The sequence below is a fragment of the Polypterus senegalus genome, chromosome 4 (assembly GCF_016835505.1).
Source record: "Polypterus senegalus isolate Bchr_013 chromosome 4, ASM1683550v1, whole genome shotgun sequence".
In the NCBI taxonomy this organism is placed as follows: Eukaryota; Metazoa; Chordata; class Cladistia; order Polypteriformes; family Polypteridae; genus Polypterus; species Polypterus senegalus.
Genome location: NC_053157.1, coordinates 44,835,725 through 44,852,430, shown reverse-complemented (window position 1 = coordinate 44,852,430; position 16,706 = coordinate 44,835,725).

Sequence of the window (16,706 nt, the reverse complement as noted above, 5' to 3'; positions counted from 1 at the left end):
CGGGGTGCACTAAACCTTCTCCTGTTATCTCTACAGACCAGCTGCGGGAAAACCTGTCTGATTTAGAACAGATGACGTCACTTCCGGTTCCGGTGCCCAGAACAAAATCACTTCCAGCACCTACTCTGACATCTCAAGAACATCGCTTCCGGTTCCCTTACGTCACTTTCTGTCCAATCCCTTAAAACCGCCATCTTGACAAACCATCAACAGTTCTGTTTTGGACTCAGTATTGAGAACATCTCTGTCCTATTCCAAGAATCTTTTGCAGCCAGGAATAATATACGGGTCGCTGCCCCAAACCTTTTTAAGTGTGTCAAGTCTATTCTTTTACAGCATGTACGCCTTTGCATATTTCATCACTTTATTTTTTTGGCTTAATTTCCTGATCCAAAGCAGTTTCACTCAGTTTTGTTTTTGCATTTCCTACATTTACGCAGGTGGTGCAGTGTAAGTGCTGCTGCTCTCCAGTAAAGAGAGTGTGGGTTTGCTTCTCGGGTCCTCCCTGCATGTAGAGCACTTTAAGTAGTGGGAAAAGTGCAATATAAATGTAAATAATTTATATTATTAAATAAATATTTAATACAAGCAAAGTATAAAATTATTATTTGTGTCATGATTTTTTTTGATGTTGAGGTTATTCTGTGGTTACTTTAAGCTGGACTAACCTTATAAAGTGCATTTCCCAGTACTGAATCTGGTCTACTTATGGAGATGATGCTCCCTGCTGCACATGCACTTTGACAAGGGGGAGTCAAGCTTAAGTTAGAAAATGGGATTTCTCAATGTAGCCTCCACCCTTCTCAATGCACTTGTGCCACCTGCCTGGAAGTGCCTGGATTCCAGGAGAATGAAAAGTTTTGTCTTGTCCTCGCAACCAAGTTGTGTCAGTGAATTCACTCAAACGACTAATTCAGTTCAAGGCCATAAGATGGCAGTATTGGGATAATACAGGATGGGCTACTAGTCCATTGCAGGGACCTCTCACATATACACATACCTTATTAAAATTTCTAATCATCCTGACCGGGTAGGAAACTGGACCAACCTGAGTAAAGTCTATGCATACAATAATATCAACATAATAATAGGTCCTCCATTACTCAGGGGTTGTCTAATTTACTTACCCACACCAATAACTCAAGATAAGTACTCCTTCGAACCTTCTGTACCATTCTCTGTAACCACAATGGCCTGTCTTCCTGCCTCCCTGGTGAGCTCTTACCAACACTTAGCTCCCAACTGGAAGCTTCACATACTGATAAACGGAAGAGCCATTTAAAGTTCCTTCTGGGATCACTTCTGTATCAAAACCGTTAACAATTTTTGGTGGCCTGCAGGATTCTTGGTGTTGTTCTCTCATAGCTCTCACTGGCATCCCAGTAGTCTATACCAAAAGTCTTAGGCAACTCTGCAGAGCTCAAATTACATAAAGCAGGACTTCAGTCATACGCCAACATGCCACCCTGCTACATGTAAGAGTTATTTTTGGAGATTTTTCAATTTTTTATAAACTTGTTGTCCCAGGCAGGATGCACTAATCTTAATGTCCCCTCTGAGAAAGGGTGCACTTGTAGCCCCAACCATGAACTTCATAACATGCAAAGCAGCACATACAGTATGTGAAAATGATTTAGACTGTTAGTTTCAGATTTTTGTGCAGCATAATAGCTAAGAAAGTTATGCCTTAAATGTCAAGGTTTCCAGTTCAGCTCCCTCCACTGACTCCTTGTGCAACTGTAAGCAAGTGACCAGTGGTCACACTTAGAAATATCTAAACAATTAGAAAATGTAAACAGAATCAGCTGAATCTAAACTTATTCCATTCACTTTTTATTTGTAAGAACCAAATAATGTCTTTATTTTTTACAATGTAGAAAGATTCTTTTCATAATTGTCCATATTTGACTCCTTAAGTTACATTTCTTCTATGTTCACCTTTTCTGGTGTGCTTATAGTTTATAAATTGCTTTAAAAAAAGTCACAGAAATTGCATTAGTTCATCCTAATTACATGATGCGAATATACAGTACCCAGGTTAAGTGAAAAACATTTGCTTTGGGTTAATATCATATTGCTCTAATAGTTTTCCACTGCTGGAAAATGTATTATTGATCAGCCATTGATGTTTCAAGAGTCCTCATCTCCCAAGTGTATGTTTTTATTGCTGAAGAATTCAATACAGTGTTCTAAATTTGAAAAATATGCTGCACCAGCACAGACTTGAAAGGGAGCATTAGTGTATTTTCTTCACTCATAACTTCCAATTGTCATCTTTTTTCTAGAGTGCCGGACTTTGCTGCTCAACCATCAACTGCTAATTCTACAGATTTGCTAGCTACCAACTTCTTCAAAGAAGAAAAACATTTCAACAAAATTTGACTATTTCTCAGTAAAAGTAATTTTTAAAAAAGGGTGTTTTTATAATAGTACACTCCTAGTAGAAGTAGTATTTTTCATTTTTTAAAAAATGGTCTCTTCAAGGGGACTTCTTAACATTGTTTACAGGGTCAGCTCTAAAACCAAAGAATTAGAAGAGAAGGAGGCAAGCTGACAGCAAAGACATTTTGAAAGTGGATATGGCAAAGGCAAGTCAAGACCAGCATAACAAAAATCACTGTCTCTCTTTGCATCTTTCTTTGTCATTTATTTGGTTGTGAGTGACATGTGTTCTGGAAAAAGTCTCAATATGTGCCTTATTGGGAATATAATAAAGGTGATGTCAGGGCTCTGCTGTTACTCAGAATGCAGCATAATCTACACTGATCAGCCTTTAAAACTCAGCATTAAAGCTTGGCTTCCTGTATTAACATAAATGTGGATCGGAGCAGCAGATAAGATATCTTTCCCCGTCTGAGATGCCATGCTAACTGATTCTTGGCTAGGACTGAGCTCTGTGGATGCAATGATTCTCCAGGTTACTAGTGGGTCACAAGCTTAATCTGCTACAAAGGTTAAGGATCCATTTGAGGATCCTGGGAATCTGTAGTATTTACAGGAGTCCCTGTTGGTACAGAGGTGGTTTGGAATTGCTGCCATGTAGGCCAAGAAGGAGTGCTACAGAAAGCAGTCCTGGGGCAACAAGCAGTGACAAAAGCTTATCTGCTGAGGAAAAATAGTAGGCTGGTGTACTGAGGAAGAGGAAGGCTGAAAGATAGGAAAGAGGATTTTTGGTCATGTACTTTGCTAGATATCCCAGAGTATGGGTGGAGTCTGACATTTAGGCTTGGGAGGTGGGCAGATTAACCATAAAACAAACCTTTTTTTAGAGTCTCAGCTGTACAGCTGCATATTTACATCACATCCCATGTGGCAAATTGTTTGTAACATAAATTAACAACATGAAATAAGTCTCACTTAAGTTAACACATTTAACTTTAAAATTACAAAAAAGTACTCAAATACCATAAATTATATTTCAATGACAAAAAACATTGCTTTTTATGTTTGTCTATGCATTTAATTATGGCAAAATAAGCACTTTTTTATGTTAACAAGTTAAAAAATGTTCTCTTCAAATAGCATTTGGGTGTGACTTTGTTGATTGATTTGAAAGTTGGAGCATTTTCTGTTATTTATTTGCGTCATCAAAGATATGCACATTTATATTTTTTAAATATTTTGTCATTGGAGTACATTTGACATGTGATGGATTTGCTCAGACTGCCACTCTGTTGTTTGTAGAGGAGGGCATAAGCACTGGGCACAGGCAGACTTTTGTTTCTATCACTCCTGCTGACTACTGAGGGTATGTTTTCGAGACAGGAGCAAGTACTGAATGTGCAAAGAGAAAAATAATTTAGTCAAAATATACATGTTGAAATAACCATTCTTAGGCTAGATCTAAAACAATAAACCAGGGGTCTCCAACTCCAGTCCTGGGGCCTCATATATAAACGGTGCGTACGCAAAAAAATGTTACGTACGAACATTTCCACGCTCAAATCCCAATGTATAAAACCTAAACTTGGCATAAAGCCATGCACATTTCCACGGTAGCTCATACCCAGTCATACGCAAGTTCTGTGCTTGGTTTTGCAGACTGGCAGCACCCAGTGTTAAAGCAGTGCTACTGTTCCAGTGTGGTTTCTCTTTCTTTTTTAGATCCACATCCCTAACATTGCTTAATAAATACACTGAAATTAACCGCATATTGTTTATCAGTTTAATGCATTTGATTGTAATTAACCTGTAAGAATATAATGGTGCACCGAATGGTCAAACTATTCTAAATATAATAGCTGCTATAGCGTTGCTACTCTCACTTCACCTTCTTTTTCTTCTTTTAGTTGCTACCTTTAGGGGTTGCCAGAGCGGATCATCTTTTTCCATATTATTCTCATTGCAACACTCAGAATATTTATATCACTGTATCTGAGCGGGAAATCACAGCTGTACAGCAGCTGATCAGAAAGAGAATTATCGGTATACAGCATCAAGCACACGCTGCCTCAGCCATGCTGTCTACTGAACTGCTCTCATACGGTAAATGCTTCAGAGCCTTTCCTGTACGGACCTCACAGTTCAGAAACAGTTTCATCCCAAGAGCTTTAAACGCACTCAATCAGTCCATCAAGTGCTCCTTGTAGAACTGTTTGTACTTATAAGTACAATTACCTCACTGTAACCTTGTGATATAGTTATAATATTGTACAACCTGAGCCACTTTATAAAGCGCATATTTGCATATGATGACAATATCATTTTTAAGATGAAATGCAGCAAAATAAAACTTTAACTTAATTTAAATAATCTACTGTATATTGTTAATAAATAAACATGTGAGGACACGGTGTGGCAGCTCTACCGAGGATCTGGCACTCTATTGACAGATTGTTCCTGCCTCGCGCTGTATTCTTGCTGGGACTGGCGCGGTACTGGATGGATAGAATAATTAAATATGTACTATGAAGTGTGACAGATAGGGGGCGCTGTTGTCCCCTTAACCCTCAGACCAGACGCCAGACACCAGATAAAAGTCCAAATGATGTATTTATTTATACAATGAAGTGCACAAAGCACCCTCCACTCCACAATACTCATAAATATACACAAATAACAATAATCACAATCCTCCAACTCCCAGACACTTTGTCACCATTCCTCCCAACTCAGCTCAAATGCTGGGGTTTTCCACAGTCCTTTATAGTCCTTGACCCGGAAGTGCTTCTGATCCCACGGTCCATGTGATTAGCCAGCACTTCCAGGTCAGGTGAAAACTCCTCTTTTTCTTCAGGCCAGAAGTACTTTATTTCTTCCGTCCTCATGACAGGGAAGTACTTCCGGGCTATATGGAGAATACAAATCCTTGAGCCTCCCTGCAGCGTCCTCTGGTGGCCCCCATGGTATCCAGCAGGGCTGTGAAGGAAAACTCCAAGGTCCATGATGCCCTGCTGGAATCTGGGGCATCTCCACGTTGCAGGGAGGGCTCCATCTGGTTTTTTCGGGGTATTGGCTGGGATAAGCTGCCGGCCATAGTCCACAGAAGATATTTCAATGTTCCTTAAAGGTTTTGAAGAATCACCGTTCTAAGCTTACAGATGGCTTAACGTCTGTTGCAGAGCTGATTGTGTGGCGATTGGGTATTTGGAGAAAGAAAAGTAAGGACAGGAATTGGAGGTTAGTACATTTGAAAGAGACAGTACTGCTGAAATAAATTATTTCCTCAAAGGTTGCACATAGCGCAGCAAGCATCTTGCGTGAGACATGAACAATCACTGTGCCACCATGTTCCCATGTTTAATAACATGCTTTAACTCCTATCATCATGAAAATATCAAGTATACATTTCAGTATTTTAATTATTCAGAGAGGTGTAATATTACGAATGTAATGGATTCTGTGTCCTGTCGGAGGAAGAGAAAGCTGGTTTAAGAAGCACATAGTGATTCACACACATAGCGCACATAGAAGATCAAATACAAAAGAAAACATTTAACGTGCTACTTTAGTTATGATTGGATTTGAGAAACTAGTAAATTAAACGATTTTAAGATGAAGTTTATGATAATCTACTTTAATGACAAAATAAACTACGTGATTAAAGTAGAAATTTAGAAATTAAAGTTGACATTTTGTGCTTTTTTCCCCACTGTGTGCCTATTTTTTTTTCTCTGTACCCTAATAAGTAATGATGAGCGAGCATGCTCGGCCGAACATGTGTTCGGCTCGAGCATCGCTATGCTCGGAGCATGGTGCTACTCAACGAGCACCACATGTGCCCGTGCGCCATGTTCGAGTCTCCGCCCCACACGTTTCGCGGGTTGGAGACAGCCAATCAAGGGGCAGGTAAGTACTGCCCTCACTGTAATGCCAGTAGCCACGTCAGGTGCTGGCATTACAGTGATTGGCTAGTCGGAACACGTCATCGGGTGCTAAACAGCCTGCACTCGTATATAATGTTTTAGAGCGTCAGCTCACCTGCAGGCACTCCCATATCATGTTTTAGAGCAGTGAAAGGCAACCTTTTTCGAGTTGCGGCGTATTAAGTCCAAAAATTTTTTTTTGCGGTGCACCTGAGGGCTGCCCATAAATAAAGTCGTGACGACACAATCTATGGACAATCGCCAATAAAAACAGTTAATTTTACAAGTTTGAAGGACATTTTATTAATAAAGGAATCAAAGGATAAATCGTAAATTTAATTAATATGAACGTTGAGATTGTTTTTCAGCACATATGAGATTCATGCAAGGATCAATTTTCAAAAGACAGACGCGCATTTCCTTGTCGATCATTTGAAGTCTCTCGCGTTTCTTAGACTTCATTTCCGTAAGTGTTTCGTTATCTGTTTTTCCAACATAAATTTTTTGTAAACATTATCTTTTTAATCAACCAAAAATTGAAAAACACTAGCAATTTTAAATATTTTTCAAAAGTTTCTGTGGCGCACTGGTTGCCCGACAATGTTTTAGAGTGTCAGCTCACCTGCAGGCACTGGCATATAATGTTTTACAGCGTAATTTTTCCTGTAAAATTTATTTTTTGTGGGGGTTTTGGGCGTGTTTTTGTCAGTCTGTAAAAGTGACTTACAACTCGGACAAACTGGTTCCCAGCAGCGACTTGGGAGTCCAAGATGCATCCAGACATTGTCCCCATGCTGTTCCCAGTCCATTTGGGTGGTGTTTCTGTCACTTTCTGACCTTTTCCAATGGACCAGGCACCCTCCCCTCTTCAGAGCAGGGGGTGCCCGATTGTCTCCCATTGACTTACATTATACTCGGGTGCTCGGTAGATCACACAAACATCGCGATGTGTTCGTACTAAACACCCGAACACTTTGGTGCTCGCTCATCACTACTAATAAGCTTTCATATGACACTCAGATGGTGGGCTACGACTTGCCTTTTCATGGCGACTTTGATATCTGACAACTTCTTTTTTATTTCGGGCACTGTGCAACTTTGTGAACTTGAGCTTTCGAGTTTTTTCAACACTCTATGTCACTCGATCAACTTCCTTTAGTTGTTTATACCACTGTTTAAACCAACAAATAGTACGTTTTTCTTTGCCTCCACTTGGTATTCCCCGAAATTCTTCTATTTTCCCCTGTGGTTTTGTTATTGCCTTTTCACAGAATGCTGAGCTTAAGGGCTATTTATATTGATTTGCATATTCAAACAGGTGTAATTCTGGGAGGAGTTGGGGCGGGACAGCAGGCACGTGCATGTGCTTTACTTTTCACGCTGACCGGGATTTATGTAGTGGAAGAACATGGAAGTTGGCGTTCGCACAGATTTATGCATCTGGATTTTTTTGTGCGTAAGCACATTTCCGAATTGTCCATACGCCATAGAGTGTGAATTCTATGCACGGCGTTATGCATGAGGCCCCTGGAGAGCTACTGTGGCTGCAAGTTTTCATTTTAACTCTTCTTAATTAGTGACTAGTTTTTGCTGCTAATTAACTATTTCCCTTTCTTTTAATTGACTTTTTTGAGACTCTGACCACTGAATTGATTCTTTTTTCCTTCAATGGCACCTAGGCATAAATTTGACGTGAAGTGAACCAACAGATGACCAGCTAAGTTGGGGCCTCAAACTCCAACCTTCATTGAATTTCTTAACTTGAAGCCAATTCTGATTGCTAATTAAACCCACTATTTAACTCCATGTTACTCATTCTGCCATGGCAGCCATTTCCAAAACTGTTGATTTTCTTTTTTAAGAGTGCTGTTAAAATGTTTTATGGGCCTGAGCAGATCAACATTAATGAGGCCTTCACCTTCCTTTATTTTCAATTATTGTGTGATGGACGCAGGTTGTTGTTTATGTGCTGGTTCATTTTGTTTCTTAATATTGTTTGGTTGCTAATTAAGGAAAAATAAATAATTAAGGGGCCTGAGTCTTAAGTTGTGTATCAATTAATATTAAGGCAAAGAGTTAATTAACAGCAAAATCTGGTTGCTAATTAAGAAAAAGGTTAGAATGAAAACCTGCAGCCACAGTAGCTCTCCAGGACTGGAGTTAGAGACGCCTGCAATAAGCTAAAGTGTTTCTGAAATTCAAACAGAGTATTTCTTTATCTGTTTTAAGGATAGACAATGGGCAAGATAGACTTACTTTGGGCAGGATGAATTACAGTTTTAGTTGATCCATCCATTCTCTAAACTTGCTTATCTAGGGCAGGGGGCAGCTGTGGAGCCTATCCCAGCAAGCAACAGGCACAGGCAGGAACAACCCCTGGAATGGGTGCCATCCCATCACAGAGTGAACACACGCCTATCAGGGGAAGATTTAGCACTGCCAACTCACCTAACCAGTATGTCTTTGGACTGTGAGAGGAAACCAAAGCAAACCCTTACTTCAAGACAGCAGTGCTACCGGAGTTTATTCCTGCCTTACACCAAGTGGTGCCCGGATAAGCAACAACTCCCTTAGACTATCAAGTAGGTAACAGGTTTACCAAATGGAGGAGTGGAAAGTTGAGGAGTGTCACACCCTTATTGAGCATTAAGAAGCTTGGATGTTACATTATGTGTGACTTTTCTTGCTTTTCACATATTTGTACACTTCAGAGAAACAGTTCCTAAACATCTTACATAAATATAAATGTAATTAATTGTAAAATATCCCAACAGAGGTGTCTGGCCAATATACAAATATTCAACAAAACTGTTCTTCCCTCAGCTTAAACTGTGGCACATTGTGGAGTAAAAATAGAAGGGCTAGGGAAGCTGGTGGGACCGGGACACTTGTAACCTCGGACAAGAATTTTAATTGTCTCTGCTTCTTCTTCTCAATGGCCAAGATTTTATTTACATTATTGTGGTTTAAGAGTCTAATTGGCATAAAGAAAAAAATTGGTTTGGTGAGTGGAATTTGTTACACTAATATAATAATACTAGCGATTGGGAGCCCGATCGAATCGGGCTACAAATTCTACGTTTGTGAAATCCATACTTTCTCTGTAAAGAATTATTTTTGTTAAGTCCTTGAAATGATTTTGTTATCATGGCACTGATTTGTACTTAAAATAGACCTTTTCGGCCAATGTAATGAAGAGTTTCCTGTTTAAACGGGGCTGCAAAACGTGAACTCAGCTTTTCGGCACACCTAATTTGATGTTTTCCGGCAAACAAATTTTCAAAACAAACCATATTTTACGACTCTAATCGGAGTCGGAGTAATAATTATGTTGGCATGGTCATTTTAGATCTGAGATCGGCTAAAATTTAACAATGACCGTTGTTAATACCCAGCCATCATTACTCAGTTTGCCAATAGATGTCAGAAGGACGGATGCCAAAACCGAACTGCCCAAAGATTGATTTTGACGTACCAAGCAAATGGCGATACATTCTAAATTACTTACGGTTCCGGAGCTGTCGAAGGGTTTAAGTCAGTCGACGATGTTAGTCCTGGAAAGTACGCCCCACCAAAACAACGTTCCAAAAACCAACCTAACTTACTTATCTGCTCGAACCAACACCGACTTACTATACTTGGCTGTCCAGTGGCAACACTGAAGCATTCGAACATTCTTAGCCAATCATACAATACTGCGTCCACGTTTGCCACATTATGTTCTAACTATAGAACCTGGTTCTAACTTGTTTTAAGTCGAGGTATTGACGCAAACACTATACATACGGATAGTATCAAATTATATAATAATATAAAATAATTGAAGCTGTGTGGAATCACGTGGAAAGGGTGAACTACTAAAAGAAGCCAAAGTCTAAAGAGTCAAAAGGGGAGTTTTGGCAAATCCTGCAAGAATCTTGGAAGAGCACAAGGCTGACTTGGTCTATACAGTACTGAAACTGAAAACGATACATTAGAGAAAACAAATTGCTTCACCTATGCATGATAAGAGAAGCTACAAAAAATGCTCATTTGTTCTAAAAACAAAAGACTTTTGTTTATATTAGTGATAATTTGTTTCTTCCAATGTTATATCATGTTTCCAATATTAAGAAAACAGCAGGATATTAAGCAATTAGTTAAACATATGCACAAGTTGGTGGGTCCCCCCCACATTGTCTTATCTGAAACTCTGTAGCACAATAAAAGTGAAGGGTGTAGCACTGGTCACCGGAATGACCCACCAAGGTGGGATCCCAAATCATCCATATGTCACTCCCTGCAAAAATTCTTTAGTATTATTTAAAATTAGGCATGTTATATCTGTGATTGATTTCTTAAACTGTTAATTGATTTATTATACTAAAAGTTTTTTTTCCCACTAAAATCTCTCTTCTTTTACTCCTTCTCTAGGGAGAGGGGTTAATTTTGATTTTTTTTGTCATTTTCTTTGCATATCATTTTTGACTTATAAAACACTAATATAAATATATTTTTAAAAAATATAATAAAAAATAATATATACAAATATAATAAAATAATAATAATATAATATTAATATACCTGTAATTAATAAAATATTTCCTGAACTAACAGGAAGTCAATAAAGTCTCCTAAGTATATGTGAATCCTGGCTGGATATTATGGGCAACAGACTCCTTCCTGGGGGCTGGAGGGTTAGGATTGCAGGAATATCTAAGACCACCACAGGGTGTTTTACATCAACAACCCCACGGCTTTCAGAGAGCTTACATGCCAGTTGAGTTTGGAGTTGGCAGATCAACCGATGTAATGGCCTAAATGGTGAAAAAGAGATTGGCCAAAGGATTATGGAAAAAAGGCACAGGAGCTGGGAGACAGGAATATTTGGTTAAGGACTGAGGAATGAAGTTGGCCAGCCACCCACTTAATAGACATGGTAACTGACCTATGCCGGAAAGTCAGGAGAGGCAACAGAGTTTTCCTTTTTAATACCTTTTTATAACTTCAGAGGTTCAGGAACCGATCCCGGGCAGGATGCCAACCCACCGCAGGATACACACAAACACACCCACACGCCAAGCACACACTAGGGCCAATTTAGAATCGCCAATCCACCTAATCAGAGGTTCATTCTTGCCTTTTTTTTATGCATTGATCTTTTATAACTTGCCAACCTTTTTTTGTTCAGTTCAGATTTGGGCATAATTTAGGAGAGTCACATAACTTTCACATATCAATTAATACAATTTCAAATTTAACAACAATAATTAAATATAAACAGGGTGGCACAGTGCATACTTTTGCTGCCTCCTGCTAGTCCATCCCCAGCTAGTGGTTATGGAGTACCAAATATTGGCCAGAAGATCTTGTGATTTCTTTCCTGTTCTTCAAATTCCAATGGTTTTTCTTTTGTGAATGGTACCCATGTTTTCTTCTTTTTCCAGTACAGATAAAGGGCTTATTTCCCCTTCATGGCCCTTGTGTTGCCACACTAACACATGCAAGGGCTCTCCTGCTCCTAGTGTGTCTATTTTTAAGTTTCTCTCATCTTGAGGCCTTATGCTGAGCTTTAGCCTTTGTTAGGTGATACCCTTACCCTCAGACAACTTTCTGCCTACTTGGCACTACTCACACAATATGTTACATGGAAAATGTGATTAGGAAAGGTGTAAGGTCACATGTCTAGGCAGTGTGGCCTACAGGGTAGGGCTCTAGACTGTGAAGCACCTGAACGGCAACTACAGTACCATCATTGAGGAAGCCAAACAGATCACAGAGTCCTATTGTGTAAATATCCAGACAAACATTAGCCCTTCAAATATAAGACCCTCTGTCCATCCATTTTCCAAACCAGTTCACTTTATCATTTCAATAAAGGGATTAGCAAGTCTCTTCTGCACATATCAACCCTTTATCAGACCCTTAAAAAGTAGCCACCTTTGTAGATCGAGCCAGTGCCGTGATCTAATAGGCACCCCCATTATTTGTCAACCCTGATTTACTTGTAGTTTATATTTATCCTGCTCCCTCAAACCAATTTCACATTTCCTACAGTTAACAGAGAGAGGTGTAGGAAGGAACTCTCTAATAATATTCCCACCACAGAAAAGTCATTTGAAGGACTGCAACTATTCCCACCATTAGGCTGCAAATGTAAAAAGTAAAATAGAAAACGGTACCACCTACGGTGGTTATGAATTTCTGAAGGAAATATGTCAAGAGATTGTTAAAGGTTTGGATTGTAGTTCAGCTGCAAACTGTGCAGAAGTGTCAGAAATAAGCAGCCACCCGCGCGGATACAAACTGATATTGTACCTCCTGCTAACCAAAAAGTGGGGATTGCCAATCTACAAGACATTGCATTCTGATTCTCATTTGTTTCCCCCTAAATTACATATGGAACAAAAAATATATATGGCGAGTATTTTTGCTAGTGGTGTCTACTCTTTTCAATACAAATACGTCTTTTAAATACTTTTGACAGGTTTTATAAATGCCATTTCAATGAATGAATTACAAATCAATTGGACATACAATGCATTAAACTCAGATAAGTGTTTTTATCCTAGTGGAGCTACAGCAAGAATGGCACCTTTGCTATAAAAGGTGACTTCAAAAAAGCATGGTTTCAAGGTGTCTGACAGCTTGACAGACATTTGGTGTAGCTTTAGGATCAGCTCTGCCTTTTGTATTATTTATTGGAGGAAATAAATGATGCTCTTCTTTTAGAATTCATTTCATATTGGTCTGGCTTTTTCTTTGTGTCCTTTTGTCACAATATACTGTATAGTATGTCCAAGAGGCTGAGAATTGCAGGCACAGCACAATGGATGCTGAGACCACTCCTGAAACACCAGAGTGGAGTTTTTTGTATTAGCCATAATTTGTTATAAAGAATACTGTTCAAAGAAATGATATACCATGGCATGATTTTTTTACACTGAGGCTCTGATTTTATCTGAAAGAAATCCATTTGAGTCGTTGGTGTTCCAACTGGCTCAGCTTTGCAGCAAGAAATACATCTTACACTAGTCATGTACAGTGGCTTTAGTTTGAATGCAATATATTTAATAATTTTCATAATGATCTCTATTTTGGCACATAAGTTCAAGGTATTCATATAAGAAATTTCAGTTTTACTCATTTTCTGAACCTGATTATTCAGGGTCATAGGATGTAGAGTCAATCCTAGCATACAGAAAAAAATAAGGCAAAACCATAGGACAGCAAACTAATCTATTGTGGTCTTCCATTTTACCATGCAGGAAATATGTTTTCAGGTTTATGACCTTGCAAATAATTTAATTTTACCATAGGAAAGATAGTCTTGTGAACTCCAGAGATGGTATAATTTATTCAGTGGTACTAATTCCTGAATAGGAAGAGCAAACCCTAACCCTAACCAACTATATCGTAACTACAGGGTCACGGGGGTCTGCTGGAGCCAATCCCAGCCAACAAAGGGCGCAAAGCAGGAAACAAACCCCAGGCAGGGTGCGCACACACACACACACACATGCTCCAAGCACACACTAGGGACAATTTAGAATCGCCAATGCACCTAACCGGCATGTCTTTGGACTGTGGGAGGAAACCCATGCAGACACGGGGAGAACATGCAAACCCCATGCAGGGAGGACCCGGGTCTCCTAATTGCGAGGCAGCAGCGCTACCCACCGTGCCACCCTTCCTAACACATTGCAATTGAAATAACAGACTCAAGAAATTATTCTTGTTATTTGTTAAAAAGACAATAATTTCCTCAACGTATCTTTTTCTCTGAAGTGTGGTAAGTAGGCTGAGCCTCTCTTAGTAGTATTTGTCACAAGTGAACAACAAGTCTTGGCTGGTACATCAGTCCATGGCAGTACACATTTAAGAACGAGCACAGAATGTACAAAGTCCTTAGAGCAATTACCAAAGTGGCAAGTGAACCAAGGTCCCAGGAGTGGTTGCCCACCACAAGACACACTAATGTATACATGCATTCATTTACAAAAGTATGCTTAATGTAATGTCACCCATGGACAAAATCCACACAGATATTTATAAAACAGACAAATACCTATCTTAGATTAGTGATCCTTGTAATGCAAAAATGGCAGTCGAGAAAATGAATGTGTGGATGGATAAGTGAAGTTCATCGATGCAGTTGCTGTAAAAAACCTAAATGGCAAATCAAATATTTTATCAGATGCCTGGCTGGCATATAGTGCATTGAGGTAGTCTTGCTTCACGTCCCCAGTTCATTTCCCAGATGGGGCCTTTTTCTATGGGGTTTTCTTTTTCCATGTGTTTGCATTCATTTCCTCATGGGACTTTGGTTTCCTCCATCAATTTAAAGAAATGTATTCAGTTTGATTGGTTGTTCTATATACAGTTTTTATTCAATTCGGTAAAAATTATTTCTTTAATTATTAAATAAGGTAGTAATGACATTGTTTACTTATCACTGTATAAAGTAAGTATCATCTTTCAGGGTTTGGGCTAGGTCCCTTACTTCTAGTGAAGGGCAATCTTAATGCCAAGACATTTTGGACAACACTATGCTTCTAACTTTGTAGAAACAGTTTGGGGAAGGTCCTTTTCCATTCCAGCCTGACTGTGCTCCAGTGCACAAAGCACGGTCCATAATGACATAGTTGGATGAGTTCAGTGTTGAAGAACTTGACAGGCCCGAACAAAGTCCTGACCTCAACCCCTTCAAACACCTTTGGGATGAACTGGAACAGAGATTGCGAGCCAGAGTTTCTTGTCCAAAATAAATTTCTGACCTCATAAATGTTCTACAAAGTGAATGGGCACAAATTCCCACAAAAACACTCCAAAATCTTGTGGAAGGCCTTCCAAGAAGAATGGAAGTTGTTACAGTTGAATAAGGGTGACCAACTCCATATTAAAGTCTACTGTATGTATTTGAATGCAATGTCATTAAAGTTCCTGTTGGTGTAATAGTCAGGTGTCACAATGCTTTGGTCCATAGAGTGTACATACACATCCAACATTATAATGTCCTTGTATAGTAACACTAGGTCATCCAACCCAGCCTACATCTGACACCTGCCCATCCCGTGTCCATCAGTAATGAAAAACTGATGAAAGTTTTGTACTTGAAAGCTTGTATTTGTATTGGTTCTTTCATCATTAAACAACAATCACAACAATAATAATACTGAAATAGCAATATAAATAATAATCTTCCAGCCAAAATAGTTTAGAAGACAAATATAAAGGAAAATAAAGCTAAATGATCAGCATGACAACAGGATTGCAACACTAGGTTTGGAAAGCACTGCTTAAGTTTGATTCATTGAAAATAAAAAAGGATCCCAAACTGGCTTACATTAAAACTTGTTTCAGAACTTGGAATGCAGCATCCTTTGTCGTTCACTACCATCTATGACTGATTGATGACACACCTCAAGTTCTCTATAGTTGGTTTTGACTATAAGGAAGACTCTCTTGATGTGGTGAATTGAACAGATGGCGATACTGTATCCTCTGCAGATGCGAGAGTAAATACAGTAAACAGGAATTATTGTCAGTGTTTAAAGATGATTATTATATTTCAATTACATCAAACGTGATTATATTGAGCTAATCCATTTATGTCAGGCATCTAAATTAAATTTCTATGTTTATGGTTTATTGGGCTACTTCGGAATGATTATTATATTGCTTTCATCATCATCATTATCATAGACAACCTATTAGGCTGACAGATCAAGAAAAACAGCAACATTTAGATACAAGTGCATGTGATATTTCAGTTTTACCCATCTGAGTTTTCTCTGGCATTACTCCAGCAATGGGGGGATTGCCCCTCCTAACTTTAGGACTGGCATACAATTACTCCAATGCAGTCAATAGACGGTGCCTATATTAATCATTGACATACATCTCCAAAGCCAGTTTCTGCATTACAGCTATTCTTTCTGGGATCGACTCAATAATATACTGTAGCAATTTGTGTTAAGATTATGCTATCTCATGCAACTGCATGAAGAGCTGTGGAGAGTGAGATGCATGGCAGGGAAGAGTACAGGGAAAACAGTTCTGGTGAGCACCTGCCTAGACTGCAAGGTGAAGAGGTGGAGTAGAAATACAAGTGCATTTGTGTCAGATTTAGAGATGGGCTCAGACTAGTAGAAAAGAATAGTGTGAGAGAAGCAGAACATATGAGATGGACATGATAAACACAGAATGTCGGTGGTGTTCTTTTCTGAAGTTGTCTACTTGACTCAAACAACAGGCATCTGGGCATGGACCACATCAACAATATTTTGGACAAAAATCTTTGAATGCCTGTCAGACAGCCTTGGTGTCACAATCACTCCTAATCCACTAACAGCTTGGTGTTTGGTGTTCTTCTAGATGGGCTTAAAGTGGAGAAGGACACACAAACTGTAATTGCCTTTA